Raw genomic sequence first — 15,249 nt, 5'->3', positions numbered from 1 at the left:
GAATACTTTGGCTCTCTTTATGTAAATAATAATTACTGGAGATAAGGTCTGGGCCTGTAATTTCACTGATTTAGAGAACTGCCAGTGAGTAATCCCTTCTACCTATGCAAGGCAACACCTTCTCTACAAGTGATATTTTGATGGAATTGACTATAACATTGAGAAATTATGTAACTTGCCCAGGTTTACACAGCTGTAGGAACCCAGGGCATTGCCATACCTCTGACTTCAGCTCATCTATTATAATTATTGCCTCTAAATGTAAAATTCAAGCCATCAGTGGCCAATATGGCACTTGTATGTTATGCAATATAGAGTCCTACTTACCTCCCAACAAATCACATATGAAGTTGTTTGGTATCACTTTGTTGTTTTTTTTTTTTTTAGGAAATATAGGACAGAGCCTTGAACATGGAGTTCCCATACTCAATGTCAGTCAGTCAACAAGCATTTATTAAGAGTCTACAATGTTTCAGGCACTGTGCTAAGTGTTAGGATACAAAGAGAGGTAAAACACAGTCCCTTTTCTCAGGGAGATGATGGTTTAGTTCAATTACTGAGCAAAATGTTTAATTATTTTTAAAAAATAGATATAGCTTCTTGCCTACTCCATTTATGTGTAAATTCAGTCTTGACTATATCTGCTAAGGTAACATTTTCTATTTTCCCTTCCATGACTTCCTCTTAGGGAAAAAAAAAAAGTTTAATATGATCATTCTTATGAGGTCAAAGTTGGGTGCTCTTCAATCTAACTTCATACCCCAATGTTCATGCTTTAAATTTATATCTAGGAATAGAGATAGCCCATAAGCATGAATGATGCCCAAGCATGGAAGTTGAATTTGGAGTTGAGGAGGATATGTTATCAAGATCAGAGTTGGCTCACAGAAAAAAAAAATGAAATAATAATATTGGCATTCAATATTCTCTACTTTTTTCTCTTCTCCCAGCCCCTAGATCCTTCCTCTTTCCATATGGCTTCTCCAGAATGCACATTCATGGCATCCTACTGAAACCCACTACTTTCTTCTTAGTTTCTATCAAAGCTTACCTATATTTTGTCTCCCTGGAACCTTTAGTAGCAACTCATTTAACCTGACAAACTAATTCAAACTAGTGTAAAAGTGGGAGCTAATTGCTAAGTGGCTAAAATATTTGTGTGTATGAGCTTACACAGGATACCCTCTATTGGTTAACCCATTTGAATTTTAACAGGGTGTTCCAAAGACAATACCTTAAGAAAAAGGAATGACTTTAATGATGGGTGTCAGATGATGGAAGACCAATTTGGAGGCAGCACCTTTCAAATCATATTGTTTAGGCAACCTATGTGTGGAGAATGTCCTAGATCAAATCCATTCTCTTCTTTGTTTCACTTATTATTAATGATAATAGTTAAATTTACATAGAGCTTTATAGTTTAAAGTTTTCCCACCTCATAACAGTCACATTATTAAAATGGAAATAGAAATAACATAAAAAGAAAGGACATAACCTTTTAGCACAGAGACATGCTTTCTAGGGTTGAGCAAGCTGCTGACTGTGAAAATTACAAAACTAAGCAAAAAAAGTAGAAGGAAAAAAAGTATATTTAAAGAGTAAACGTACTAAATACTATCACTTGAAACTCATATTTGTTGGGTGAGGTCACACCTGAATTTCACTGGTATAGAGAGTCATTGTTTTGGTTTTTATTATCCCCATTTTATAGACGAGAATACTTAGACTTAGAAATTAGGTGACTTGCCCATGGTCACAGGACTACCTAAATGACAAGCCTAGGACTCATATTTTCCTCTTCTGACTCTTAGTCCAGTGTTCTTCACACTATGCTATCCTTGTGCATATCTGTAGTCAAAAAAGAAATTCCACAGAATTTCTATATGTCATGGATTGTCTAAAAGGAATACACAGTATGAAAACCAATTCAATGTTTAAATATTCAAATTGGATATTTTCAGAGTTCATCTCCTTTGATTTGACAAATGAGCCAATGAAACACCATTGGTACCACCTATGAAATGGCTATATCAGAAAGGAATAAAATCTTTGCATAGAATTTTTCAAGGGAAACCTTAATTGAGAGAAAACCATTAAATATACTAACATTTAACCATTTGAAAGTAATACAGATAATCTTGGAACTGAAGTAATCATTTTCCTTACTTGTTCAGTATCTCCCTTTAGGATTTCAGACTGGATACCTGATAAGTAGAAATCTTTTTTATAAAGCACAGAGTATGAGTTCCGTTAGATGACATTCACTATCAGTAGCAAAGGATCTGTTCTCCCCCTGACTTCTATTTTTAGGTTCAATTATTCCCAGGAAGTAGTAGACATGCAAGGAGAGGTTACTATAGCCTGTGACTTGAAGGGTGTGGAACCAGTTAAACAATTCAAAAAGTATACCCACATGATAGGGGATGAACCTAGAGTATGTTTACTATGAATGATTCTTAGCCTGCAGGCTTCTTATGAATTTGAACCCAGGAGATCTGGAAGAATGAGAATTTTCTTTAGCTTAGGTAGAATTCTCTAATAATATCTGAGCAAGATTCATTATTTTTTTTGTATCATCTCAGGCAGAAACTTCTGTGAGAAAGTTCAAAAACATGCTCTTGGAACATTTTAGTAAAGTCCTACTTTCTTTGGAGATCATTAATATTTTGTGGGGAAGAAATAAAAAATAAATCTTTATACAATGGCTTAGCAGGAGTGATTAGCTACTTGACACTATCTGAATAATTATAAAATGACTAGGAAATGGGGAGAGATAACAGAATATCTACTCAAAGGAAATCAGAACATAAAGAATTTGCAGCTAAAGTGGAAGGATGGATCTGAGCTTCTCCTCATAGAAGTGAATTGGTTGGTAGGTAGATAAAAGACTTGGTAGGTAGATTTAACTTAATCTGGCAATGAAGATCAATAAAAAACATCAGTGCATGGGAAATGTGGTCATTTTGCCTTTCAGGATTCATATTAACTGCAGGCAAAAAGATCATGCCGAATTTTACGTATCAAAATTTGTTGCAGAGAATGAAGAAATAGAAAAAAAATTTATGAAGACCTTGACAAGCTTTCATACCAAGTAAACATAAATATTGATACTAAGTAATTTCAGTCTAAAGGTGAACAGTTCACATATTCTCAGTTTTGGTCCAAGGCTCTTTCTCTGAGTGTTCTGCATTCGTTTGTTATAAAATGTGCATCATGCTATATGTCTTTCCTTCCTAAGAGGATTATACTGATGATCAAATATAGTAATATTTGCAAAATAAATTGTAATGATTCATTTAAAAAAATGTCCATTAAAGTAGCATCTAAGGAGATCAATACAGAGCTCTTATGTTGTGATTTGGGATTGCTGGGAACCCCAAAATGCAAGGATTCAGGGTAGGTCTCTCTGGAAAGAATTCCACCACTCAAGCCAATCTTTAAATTTGATAGGGACAAGACTGATACTTTTATGCAGAAAAAGATTAGGAAGATCTGGATGGCATTAAGGAGTGGTAAATAGCCTGGGGTAACCAAGAAAGGGGTCTAGATAGGATTAAGGAATGTCAGGTAAGCTAATTAAATAATCAAGGTGGGCTAGGGTGGGTCAAGATGCCTTGGGCAGAGGCACCAGTGACCTGGGCAACTGAAATGTTTGGTAAAATTCAGGGACTGGGTAACTTTCAAAGACATGGTCTTTTCCTTTTAGGGGTTCAGGTTCCATGACCCAATCACCTAGACTACTTTACATCACAGAGTGTTATCTAAGGCTGTCTCTCTTATGCTTAATGAGGGAATATTTTCAAAGTAACAGGGCTGTTTATTGTTTTTGTGTCAATCTATTTAACATCAGCAAAGGTAACTGGATCTTACTTTTCTTAAATACCCTCTACTGAAGACCATCTCTATATACTCAGGCAATGCCTAATCACTCCCAAATCAAACCTACCTGATCCCTTCTGACTCTAAAGCTCCACTGAGTTCTCCTAGTGAAAAATTTCTAATCTAGTAGTATATGAATAACATTTGGAAATTATTTTAGTACCCTCCTGGGATGTGCTTCATGTATGCTTAATGGGATAAATTCATCGAGGACTGCATGAAGCTCTCTCATTGTCCCATTCCTTATCCTAGAATCTAAGAAGCATTTATTAAGCACTTTACATGTGTTGACTTCTACCTACTGTTCCTAGTTCCAGCCTCTAGGGCCAAACCGGTAAAGCCTAATACTTCTTCCTCATAATAGTTTTTCAAATGTTTGAGGCTTATTATAATGCCCTCTGCTCAGCTCTTCTCTTCCCCAAGCTAAATATGAACAATTTTTCAAATATTTTATCTTCTATCCCCTCACCACCATAGCTGATCTCTTTAGATGGAACACCAGGTTTTCAATATCTTTCCTAAAATGCAGCTCTTAGCACAATAATCTAGATGTGATCTGACCAGGGCGAAATACAGTAGAATTATTACCTGCTTTGTTTTGGATGCTGTTTCTTAATTTAGTCTAGACTAGTATTAGCTTTTTGGTTGCCATGCCATTCTGTTGATTAATGATTAAGCTTTCATTCAGCAGCTTTTTTGCAGGTACATCTCTCTTACCCTCCTGTACTTGTAAAGCTGATTTTTTTAATCTAAAAGTAAAACTTCATATGTCTTATTAATTACATTTTGTTGAACTTTTCTTTTACCATGTCAAGATTTTTTTTCAATGCTGTCACACTACATCCTTTACACTTTGTGATTATCTGCAAAGTTGACGCTCAGACCATGTGATCATTTACACACACACACACACAGACACACACACACACATAGGCTTGCAGTTCACCTTATTGTTAGTGTCTTCCCTCTAATATTACCTCGAATTTATCCTGTATATATTCTTTATTGTCTCTATCTTGTTTTTTATGTAGTTGTTTATTTATTGTCTCTTCCATTAGAATCTGAGCTCCTTGAGGGCAAAAAACTGTTTTTGCCTTTGTTTCTCCAATGCTTAGTTTAGTTCCCGGCAATGTGGTAAGGTCTTAATAATGGATTCTGTCAAACCTGTGAGGTAGGTGCCATTATTATTCACATTTTATAGGTGGTGTACAGGGGCCCTAGTCATAGTTCCTGGACAGGAAAGAGTGCTTGTGGTAGCTCTCAGACAAGAACACAAGCCTGGAGAGCAATGACCACACCTCTCTTTGGATCATGCCACCTTGGAAGAACTGAAGATGTGCAGAACCCCACTCTTAAAAAAAAAAAGCACTTGGAAGGAATAAAAGTCTCTCTTGGAGATAAGTCAGGGAAGATGAGGCTAGAGAAGTCTGTTCTACCTCCCTTGCAGCCACACACAAGCATAACTCTTTGCCACATGTGTTCCCTTTCTCAACCTGGCGCACCATATCCTTATGTGTGGATGTTCTGTCCATTGAAATATAAATTTTTGGTTGCTTATGTTTTGCAATATATTTTGGGATTGGGAGACTACACCTTTTCTAAAGCTGGGACAATTCACTTTTTGTCCTATTCAGTTTTCATTTGTGACTTCTTGAAATATAGCTGCGGAAAAAAAACAAAATGGGCTTTAAAAAAATGATGGTTTTATAGGAGTCTGATTCTATAGACCAGTCCATTGTGTTTCCAATGGAGCTATCTGATTACACCCTTAAACCCAAATCCCTCTTGCTTCCACTGAATTGCCAATAAATAGGACCTACCCCAAGTCTTTATGGCTCATTATTTAGGTTTTGATGGCTTAGAATGAGTGTCAATAACAATTGTTTTCTGTTTTGGCAAGAAACTTTGAGATATTTTGTGGTAGGATGTTAAGCCATCTTTTGTATCAATTCTAATCTACCCCTTAGGCATTGAATGGGCATTGCTACATACAAACTGAGGCCTGGGAAAGACCTTAATTTAGACAGGCCAACATTATCTGCTGCATCTCAGACCATCACCAGTTGTATTGACTTTTGTTTTGCCACTGGAGTTCAATGATTGGAGGACAGAGTAAGACTGATCACTTTGTGCAGCTCTGCCTTGGATTTGAGTGAAATCAAATTCACTGGCAAGTCCAGACATCACCTTCACAATGTCATTGGTCCTCTTCAAGAATGAAGAATGAACAAGAACAGATAAAAATGTTAAGCAGAAAAAAGGACAAGGACAGATGCCTAAGTCTACTAGAAACTACCCTCCAACTTGACATGATCCCATTAATGACTACTTTTCAGACTTGATCATCCAACAAGTTCCAATTCTACCTAACTGTATTATGACCCCACCCATATATTTTTCCGTACTGTTCCTGAGGCTTGCATGAGAGAGTTTTGTCAAATGTTTTGCTAAAGCACGAGCATAATGGTTCTATAACATTTTCCTGATCTACCTGTCTACTTATGCAGTTGATTAAACATATAATATAATAAAACATATAATGTAATATGAAAATATAAAAATAAAATATAATGTAAAATATGAATATATAAATGTTTATGTTTGCCATGAGCTACATAATAGATTTCTTTTCCTGCTTAACCATCATTTCCATTCATTCTAGCCTATCATTCCTGTTTATAAAGAAGATAAAAGCAAAATCAAGGTAAAATTATTTTATTTTTTATTTATTATCTGGTCCCATTTTGCCACTCATCCCAAGGAGGTAAGGCTTTTCATTTATTGTCCTTTTGTTTTTCCTTTAACAATTTTAAAAGTCCTCATTATGATCTTTAACATTGCCCATAAATTCAATCCTTTTTTGTCACTTAGATTTCTTAATACCATTCTTCCTAGATTGCAAGATTCTTCTGTATTCATTCTTAGTTACATACCCTTATTTTCTGTTTGGGAACATAACTGTTAAGTTCGAGCTTGTCCAAGTGATGGGGTCGTGGGATTTGAACCCCTAAAAAGAAAAGACCATATCTTTGAAAGCAACCCAGTCCCTGAATTTTCCCATACATTTCAGTTGCCCAGATAACTGGTGCCTCTGCCCAAGGGGTCTGGACCACCCCAGCCCACCTTGATTACTTAATTTGCTTACCTGACACTTTTTAATTCCATCTAAACCCCCTTCTTGGTTTTACCTCTAGTCCACCCCAGGCTATTTACCACTCCTTAATCCCCTCCAGATCTTCTCAGTCTTTTTTCTGTATAAAAGTATCAGTCTTATCCCTATCATTCTCAGATTTACTAGAAATCTTGCCCACCTAATAGGTGTATAATAAAATCTCATTACTCTGACTGAAAGAAGGATTGAGCAGTGGAATTCTTTTGAGTCAAACCTGATGGGGATGGGATTTGAACCCCTAAAAGGAAAAGATCATGTCTTTGGGATCAGGACCCCAAAAAGGAAAAACCTTGGACTTCCTCACAAGGTAGGCCCGCCTGTTCTATTATCCCACAGTGCCCTCTGGCCACTTCCTACCCTTAATCCTATCTAGATTCCATTCTCCCTTTCCCATGTGGTCCAGTCCCAGTTGTTCTCTTCACCCCAGCTTCCTGGCCACTCCCATCCAGATATTCCTTCGACCCTTCCTCCAGTCACCCCAAACTACGTGGCCACTCCTACATCCCTCCCACAGCCTTTCTGTATATAAGGTCCATCTTGTCTCCATTAAGGTGCTCAGATTCTTATAATCTAGCCAATAGCTCACTAACATTCAGATTCCTTTTGGAGTCTGGCCAATATGGCGGATGTTCTAATAAACCTTGTCTTTGGCTGAAAGAAGGCATGGGTCAAATTCTTTTGGGCAGGACCTGCTTGTCATGATTTTGGGGTACCTTCACCCTTAAACCCCTAAATCTCAACAGATCTATCCTTTATCCTTGCATTTTGGGCTTCCCAACAACTCAAAACGGCAACATATTGGTGGCCTTCTATGGGCAATTGCCTGACCCCTTCAAGCCCTCCAGTCAAGGTCAGTAAACCTCCTCTTTCTCTATCTCTTTTTCACTGTGCAGGTGGGGTCACTTTCCAAGTATCTAGGAAGGCTTGAAGGTGCTTTTTGAGCCTGATGCTCTCAGGCTCTTGGTCTAGCAGTTCGGTTTGAGGCCATGGATCCAGGCACACCTTTTGCCACATAGGGGATGGACACCCCATCCAGAAGTGTATGACCAATTAGAATTGGGAAAACTGCAGGTGCCTTTTTGGTTTGCTGAAGCTTAATACATTCTAAGATCCTCCTTCACAGAAGGACTCCCTATCTCCACACCCAAGCCTGCAGGATCCCCCATCTCTTCCAGCCTGATGGCCCCTAGAGCCTTTCAATCCCACTCAGTGGGACTTTTTTGAGATTTTCCCCCAGGTTAGAATTGGAAAAACCTCAGTCTCCAAGACCTTGAAAAGAAAAGCTTAGTGCCTGGCTCTATGATCTAGAGGACCAAGAAAAGTGTCTACTTCTCCCTGTAGTCCTGGCTCTAACCGGATTAAAGCTACAGTGAAAAGTTAGAAGAGCTAAAAACATTTTGGCAGATTTTGAGATTGATCATTAAGGAATGTCAAGTAAGCTAATTAAGTAATCAGGGTGGGCTGGAGTGGTCCAGACACCTTGGACAGAGGCACCAGTGATCAGGGCTACTGAAATGTATGGGAAAATTCAGGTACTAGGTGGCTTTCAAATACATAGTCTTTTCCTTTTAGGGGTTCAGGTCCCATAACCCCATCATTGGTGTCATAGGAGTTCCCCTCTATTTGTTTTGTGTTTGCTTTGTTATTATACTAAACTTCTGGGAAGGTTACAAGGAGTCTCAGTATAGTTTATGTTTTCTCTTACCTTGGCTGTCTCTTTCCAGAGGACTGGGGAAGTTATATCATATGGGTCCATCTGTGATGTGATAGCAATCAGTTGCAGGCTGAATAAAGCTGTAAGACTCCTTGCCATTTTCTAGTATTGTGCCTGAGAAAGTCACAGACATAACCCTGTATGTAACTTCAAGGAATGAAGATGAATGGAAAAAAGAGTATTTTTTTTTTTGTAACCAATGGAAGAAATTGTGTTCTCTAAACTATAAGTCAGTGAGTTTAACATTTTTCCCCATGAGTGTGACAGGTGGTGTGGGTGGTGAGTGCTCCAGGTTTTTATACTTTATTAATATATTCAGAATCCTTTTCTTTTCTGAAAATACAGAAGGCTTTCACATGATCAGTTAATCACTTACCCAGCCATATGGGGTGGAGTTATATTATTTGGTCCCTAGAAGGCACTCTGGCTACCTTGAACTCCTTCTCTCCCTTCCTTTTCTCCTCAAGGAGCCCAGAGTTCCAAGAGGCCAGGTATGACTAAGCTAGTTTCCATGTTCAGTAGAGGTCTACTGAGAGGACTATCTAGAAACTTGACCTCTAATTCATGGGACCTAATAATTTATTCTTAATAGCCATATGATTTAACATAATTAGGTAGCCTAGAAACCCAAACAAACAGTAAAACAATAGGCTTTTGAATAGAAAGCAGCAAGATCTTTACAATTTGTAACCTTTCTTATGCCTTCTCCTCCCCTGTCTCCTATCTGCTGCTAGCCAAGTTGAGCAAGGGAAGGAAAAGAAACGACAGAAAATTTAAAACTTACAGAGATTTCATTAGTAAGTACTCTAAGAAAATGAAGCAAAAATAAACGGTTGGGTCAAGTGGCATTTCATTTGATATTACCAAAATGGCTTTGTTTCAAACAGTTGCTGACCTCTTCTGCTTCGGTCTTCACCTACAATACCAGGGTTTGGCTTTTCTCAGTCTCTGCCGACCCTCCAGTCTTCCACTCTTTGTTTCCACTCATATTCAATTTTAGGCCCATGAATTGCTCCACAGAGTAATCTCAGTTCATTTCTCTCTCTCCCCCCTTGCTCACAAACACCAAGGCAAGACTGGGGATTTCCTCTTCCCTTTTAGACATTTGTAGAGATGACCTAACACTATGTTTGGAAGTATCTTTCCCCTTTCCCCCCACTCCCAGTGATCATTTGTTAGGGATCTTACGGAGGCCTGAATTCATGTTTGGGGCATAAGAGTTTGGCTAGATATCCTCTGAAGTCCCTTATTATTGGATTCCATGAAAGTGTTTTGAAAACAAACTTTAAGGTATTGTTATCAACTTTATTATTGCAACTTCAGATGTGTCCCATCTAATTCTTGTCTAGTGTTGCAAAGAGAATTTTATTATACTGTACTCTTTTTAATAAGACAGATTAATGGACTTTTTTTACAGGAGATTTTTATTTATTTATAAAATATTTCACATGAGGATTCCTTTAAATATGAATTTGGGTGCCTGATTTTCACAGAGAAGACCTTGTACCAGAAAACTATCCATTTAGGGCCCAGATAGCTAGGGTCTGAGCTGTTTCACTTGTACAATTTCACTTTCTCATTGAAGAATAGCAAGGGCTCTTTCATCTAATTATTTATGAACTGCAATTGAGTAACAGTGTAGTATTCTGTTGAGTGTGACCCATTTAAGAAAATAAATGAGGACATGATTGTTCTCTTCACTTTATATAAAAGCATACACAGCAGGGTTTCTTTAAATATGAACTCCCTGGGGCACTTAAAATATAATAAGAGTTTTAGGATTTTAATTTATGTACAGTATCCTGGGAACACTTACTATGAAAAACACTTCACTTCAGTAGACACATAGGGTAGTGCTGTATTTAGGTAGCACCTTTCTGAGGGCGCTCCAGCTCAGCTGCTTGAAAGAGAATCACTGTAAGACAGTGGGAAGCTAAGCTACAGTATAGTTTTATATATAGTGTATCTATATACCATCATCAGGACAGAGTTCTATCATGTACTAGATCTGGAATACGAAAGCAAGGGTTCAAATCCCATCTCTGACAATTTTAGCTATAGATCCAAGATCCTATTTATATGTAAGATAAATTATGCTATGACACAGAACTGAGATTTCCTCTAGTGCCCCTGGATCTGGCCCAGTCCAAATTGAAAAGGTCAATGCAAGTAAATAAGATGTCTATATTTACTGATGAGAGACTTTGCTGAGACATGGATTTCCAAACCTCTTCAAACTCCAACCTACCTTTCCAAAGGTTTTGTTTTTGTTTTTTACATTACTCCCTTTCACATACTTTACATTCAAACCTCTCCAAACCACTATCTTCCATAGAATGTTTCTAGTCTACCTAGTCTGTCGCACTCTTATGCTTGCTGGGTACCCCATTTTAACCTCTCTTTCCATCAAGGCTCTGCCTGAGTGCCACCTTCCATGGGAAGTCTTTCCTTATCTCTTCTCCACCTCTCTCCCCTCTTCCTTAGTGCTCTTCCTTTCCTTAAATGATCTTTGCCTTATACAGAATGCAAACTTCTTGAGGAAAGAGCCTTATGACTTTGTCTTTGTACTCATTACACATAAGAAGTACTTAATTAATGTTCTTGGAGCTGAATTGATAAAGGGGGGGGAGGGAGTTGGGAAATCAGCAAATCATGCCTCTTTCTATATAATATAAGCTGCTTGTGGACACCAAGCATAGTGCCTGGCTCATAGTAGGAACTTAATAAAGTTGATTGAAGAACCAAAAGAATTTCATATGTTTTATTTTTTTCCAGATGATTTATTCCCAAACATAGATTATTGCCTAAACATTTTCACAATGTTAATGAAATGACAATATTTTGATGCTACTTGCCAAGTTCTGTTCCAGCAGGTGCTAGCTAATCATATCCTCTGGAATTTAACTAGAAAATGGACTTATGAGAGAGACAACCTCATGTAGTGCCTAGCAACCTGGTCTTGGAAGCAGTAAGGCATAGGTTCATGTCTTGCCTCTGACGAAAACAGATTGGGTGATCATGGACACATCTTTTATCCTCTCAACTCCTTAGATATCTCTATAAGAATTTAAATTGAAGAAGAGAGGCTCATCTGCATTGATGTTGGGGTGGGTTGGGAGGGAGCTCTCGGTGGGTGTTTCTCTCACAGGGAGCTTGTTACATAAATGAAATCACAGGCACAGATCAATCCCCCCCTCCAGAAAAAAAGTTTAAAAAAAATTGACTATAGCCCTAGTGCTATAGATTTCCATAAGCTAAAACCTTTGACTTGAAAATTTTCATTACCTTTGGGCATGGAAAGGTGTTATACTTGTTGCTTATAGATAAGAAGGTGGGAAAGATGGCTAAAGACTTTTAAAAATCACAAATTATTGTATTATTTTTATACTCCACAAACTCCACAAACTTTATCATATCCTTAGCTAAGATCACCTTAACTAAAGTCAACAAACACTTATTGAGCACCTACTGTGTACAAGGTACTGTGTTATTTTAAGAATTATTTATGAGAGTATGGACTAAGGCAGAGGGGTTAAATACCCTTCCACCAGATTAATATGTAATTTGGAAATATTTAACAAAATAAATAAAAAATACAATAGAACATAGATAATATTGACGTGTGGTTGTCTAAGTCAACATGAAGCCTATAGATATTTTATTAGTTTAGTGTCCCCCTACAACTTCCTTATTTGAGATTAACACCACTGCTAAAAGATAAGAACTGTTATTAAAATTAGGAACTTTCCAGATGAGGAAGCTCTCTCTACCATTGCAGGTTGTCACCTTCCATGGAATGGTTTAGATAGTTTCACTGAGAGTTTGAGTGACTTGCTGAGGGGTTAAAAAGCCAGTGGATGTCAAAGCCTGGAATTAAATCTGTCTTCCTGGTTCCCTAGGCTATTTATCTATCCTCAAAGCCATGTTCCCTCTCATAAAAATAGGATGCTATGTATAACCTACATTGAATTGTTTGCCCTCTCAATGTGGGGGGGGGAGGGAGGAAGGGAAGAGAATTTGGAACTCAAAGTTTTAAAAATGAATGTTAAAAATTGTTAACTCAGGGAAAATAAAATACTAGGTAAATTTAAAAAATTAAAAAGTAAGATGCTAAAACATTCATTCTAATGACTGTTTCTTTTCTTTCATTCTCTAAAAAAAATATGATTCCATAAAATTGGAAAAAAGGTGAATATTTACGTGTGAGGTAGGGTAAGAGAATAAGATTCCAAAATAAGTTGCCTTTTGGGGAAAACTGGAAAGTATGTTGAAACTTTGTGACGTGATTGCTGTGAGAAATTTCCTTCTTTATTTAATGTGATCTTCTTTTATTTGGTAGAAATAAATCTTTAAATATAGCTAAGAAAGCCATTTCTTTTAAAGCTGGTTTCAGTGTTTTGTTTTGTTTTTCATTTAAAATGTTATTCTGCCCAGGTGTTTTTCTTTCCAGTCTGATTTCCTAGCTTGAGAGAATTTCTGAATTAAATTTTCTCTAAGGTTTGTTTTTAAAATCTGGTGTGTGGTAGGGTTGTGGTTGGGAGAGTAATACATATACACAGGTAAATATAATTAAAAGGAGAAGTGGGTGTATAAGCCTTCACTTAATCCTAAGGAAATTAATGAATTTAAGGGTTCTCAAAAAGAAAAAAAATACACAAGACATTTATAGTTAGTAACAAGGCAGTTTTATTGCAAGGATATGAAGAGGTTCCTAGGTGGAAATCATAGATTTCAAGCTGAAAGGGACCTCAGAAGCTGTATAATTCAATCCCCTTAAATTATATACATCGTTTATGCAAGGTCACTAAGATAAGGTGCATTAAAAGAAGGATTTGAACTCAGATGTCCTGACTGATAGAAATCAACCAAGCCTTTAGTTTCTCTTTCGTAACCATAACATTCTATTTTAGTCTCACTTAGTAGCTTCCTCAAGGTGGTGCAAACATAGAGGAAAACCCTGGTCAACAGCTCTTCTTGGGATAGTCACTCTAGGACCTCCCCTTCCTGCCTTGGAGTAGAAACCATTGGTAGGACCCAATTGTGAGGGATTCATTCTTCTCTAATAAGCTCAGCTTATTAGAGCTCTAAAGTAAGGTTTCTACCCTGGGCTCCACTGACTTATGGATATATTTCAGGGAGTCTGTGAATTTGGATGGGGAAAAACATAAATCTTTCCCTAACCTCTAACTAAAGTGCAGCATTTCCTAAAATTGTTTAAAAAAATATTTTGAGAAGGCATTTATGACACATAAAAAAGTTAAGAACTCCTGCTCTGGAGGTTCTGATGGTTCATGACCTTGGCTGGGGCCTTTGGGGATTCCTTATTTCCCAGGAAATCTTTGTGCTTGGTACCTGATGGGGAGAAAGGAGGGGCTGGGGTTGGTTCCTGGGGGGAAAAACAAACAGAAAAACAACAGCAATCAAAACCCTCAATATGTGAGATATATGATGACCTTTTTGTCAGTCTATTTAAGGGAAGGGGCTAAAAGAGCCTAGGATGAATGATAAGCGCCTGCAATATTGGTGTTTCTGGAAATAGTACTATTAATGTAGTGTAGTGGGAAAAGGACTAAATTTGGAGTTAGAGAAGCTATTAGATCTGAGTTAGAAAACTAGCTCTGTTATTTATTATTTTTTTAACCTTGAGCAAGTCACTTACCCGCTCTATGCCTCAGATTTCTGATCTGACAAATGAAGAAGTTGCTATGATATAATGATATGTCATTAAAATGTATTAAAATAAGTATTAAAAAAGAAATTTAAATTTAATCTGATCTATTTATAAAGTAGCTACTATGTACAGAGCTCTGTGTTAGGTGCTACAGGAGATAAAAATTGAGTTGAACTTTGTTCTCAAAAAAATTAGAGTATGGTAGAGGGATATTGTATACATATAAATGGTTAACACACCCATAGTTCATGATGAGTACATTAGAGAATTATAAAGCAAAGTGTTCTGTGATGTCTTGGATGACAATGTAGATCATTACTGACAGGTCAGATCAAAGAAGACTTCACTGAAGATGTAATGTTTAATAGGACTTTTAAGTGTGGTCAAAAATCCATTAAGTCAAGAGGGAAAGGGAGGCCATTCAACACATGGGGAACAGTGTGATCAAAGATATGGAGGCATTAGGGGAAACCATTAATAACCAGTTTGGTTGGAGCATAAAGTTCAAGAAGGTAAGTAATATTCTCTAAGACTGGGAAGGTAGGGTGGTAGCAGATTGTGGAGGGCCTTGAATGCTAGGTATAGACATTTCTACTTTATTTGGCAGCCAATAAGGACCATCTAAAGATAACTGAGCAAAAGATTAACATAAAGAGATCTATGCTTAGAAAAGATTAGTCTAGTAGTGGTACAAAGGTTGAATTGGAAACAAGAGGAAGTAGAAAAGAGATCACAATATTCCAGATAGATGACTAGGACTGTGTACACGAGGTTAGTGGCAAGGGATATAGAGGTGAAAGGATGAATGCAGAG

Source organism: Vombatus ursinus, unplaced genomic scaffold, assembly GCF_900497805.2.
Source record: "Vombatus ursinus unplaced genomic scaffold, bare-nosed wombat genome assembly UNPS02014779.1, whole genome shotgun sequence".
Classification (NCBI taxonomy): Eukaryota; Metazoa; Chordata; class Mammalia; order Diprotodontia; family Vombatidae; genus Vombatus; species Vombatus ursinus.
This window is presented reverse-complemented; position numbering follows the sequence as displayed.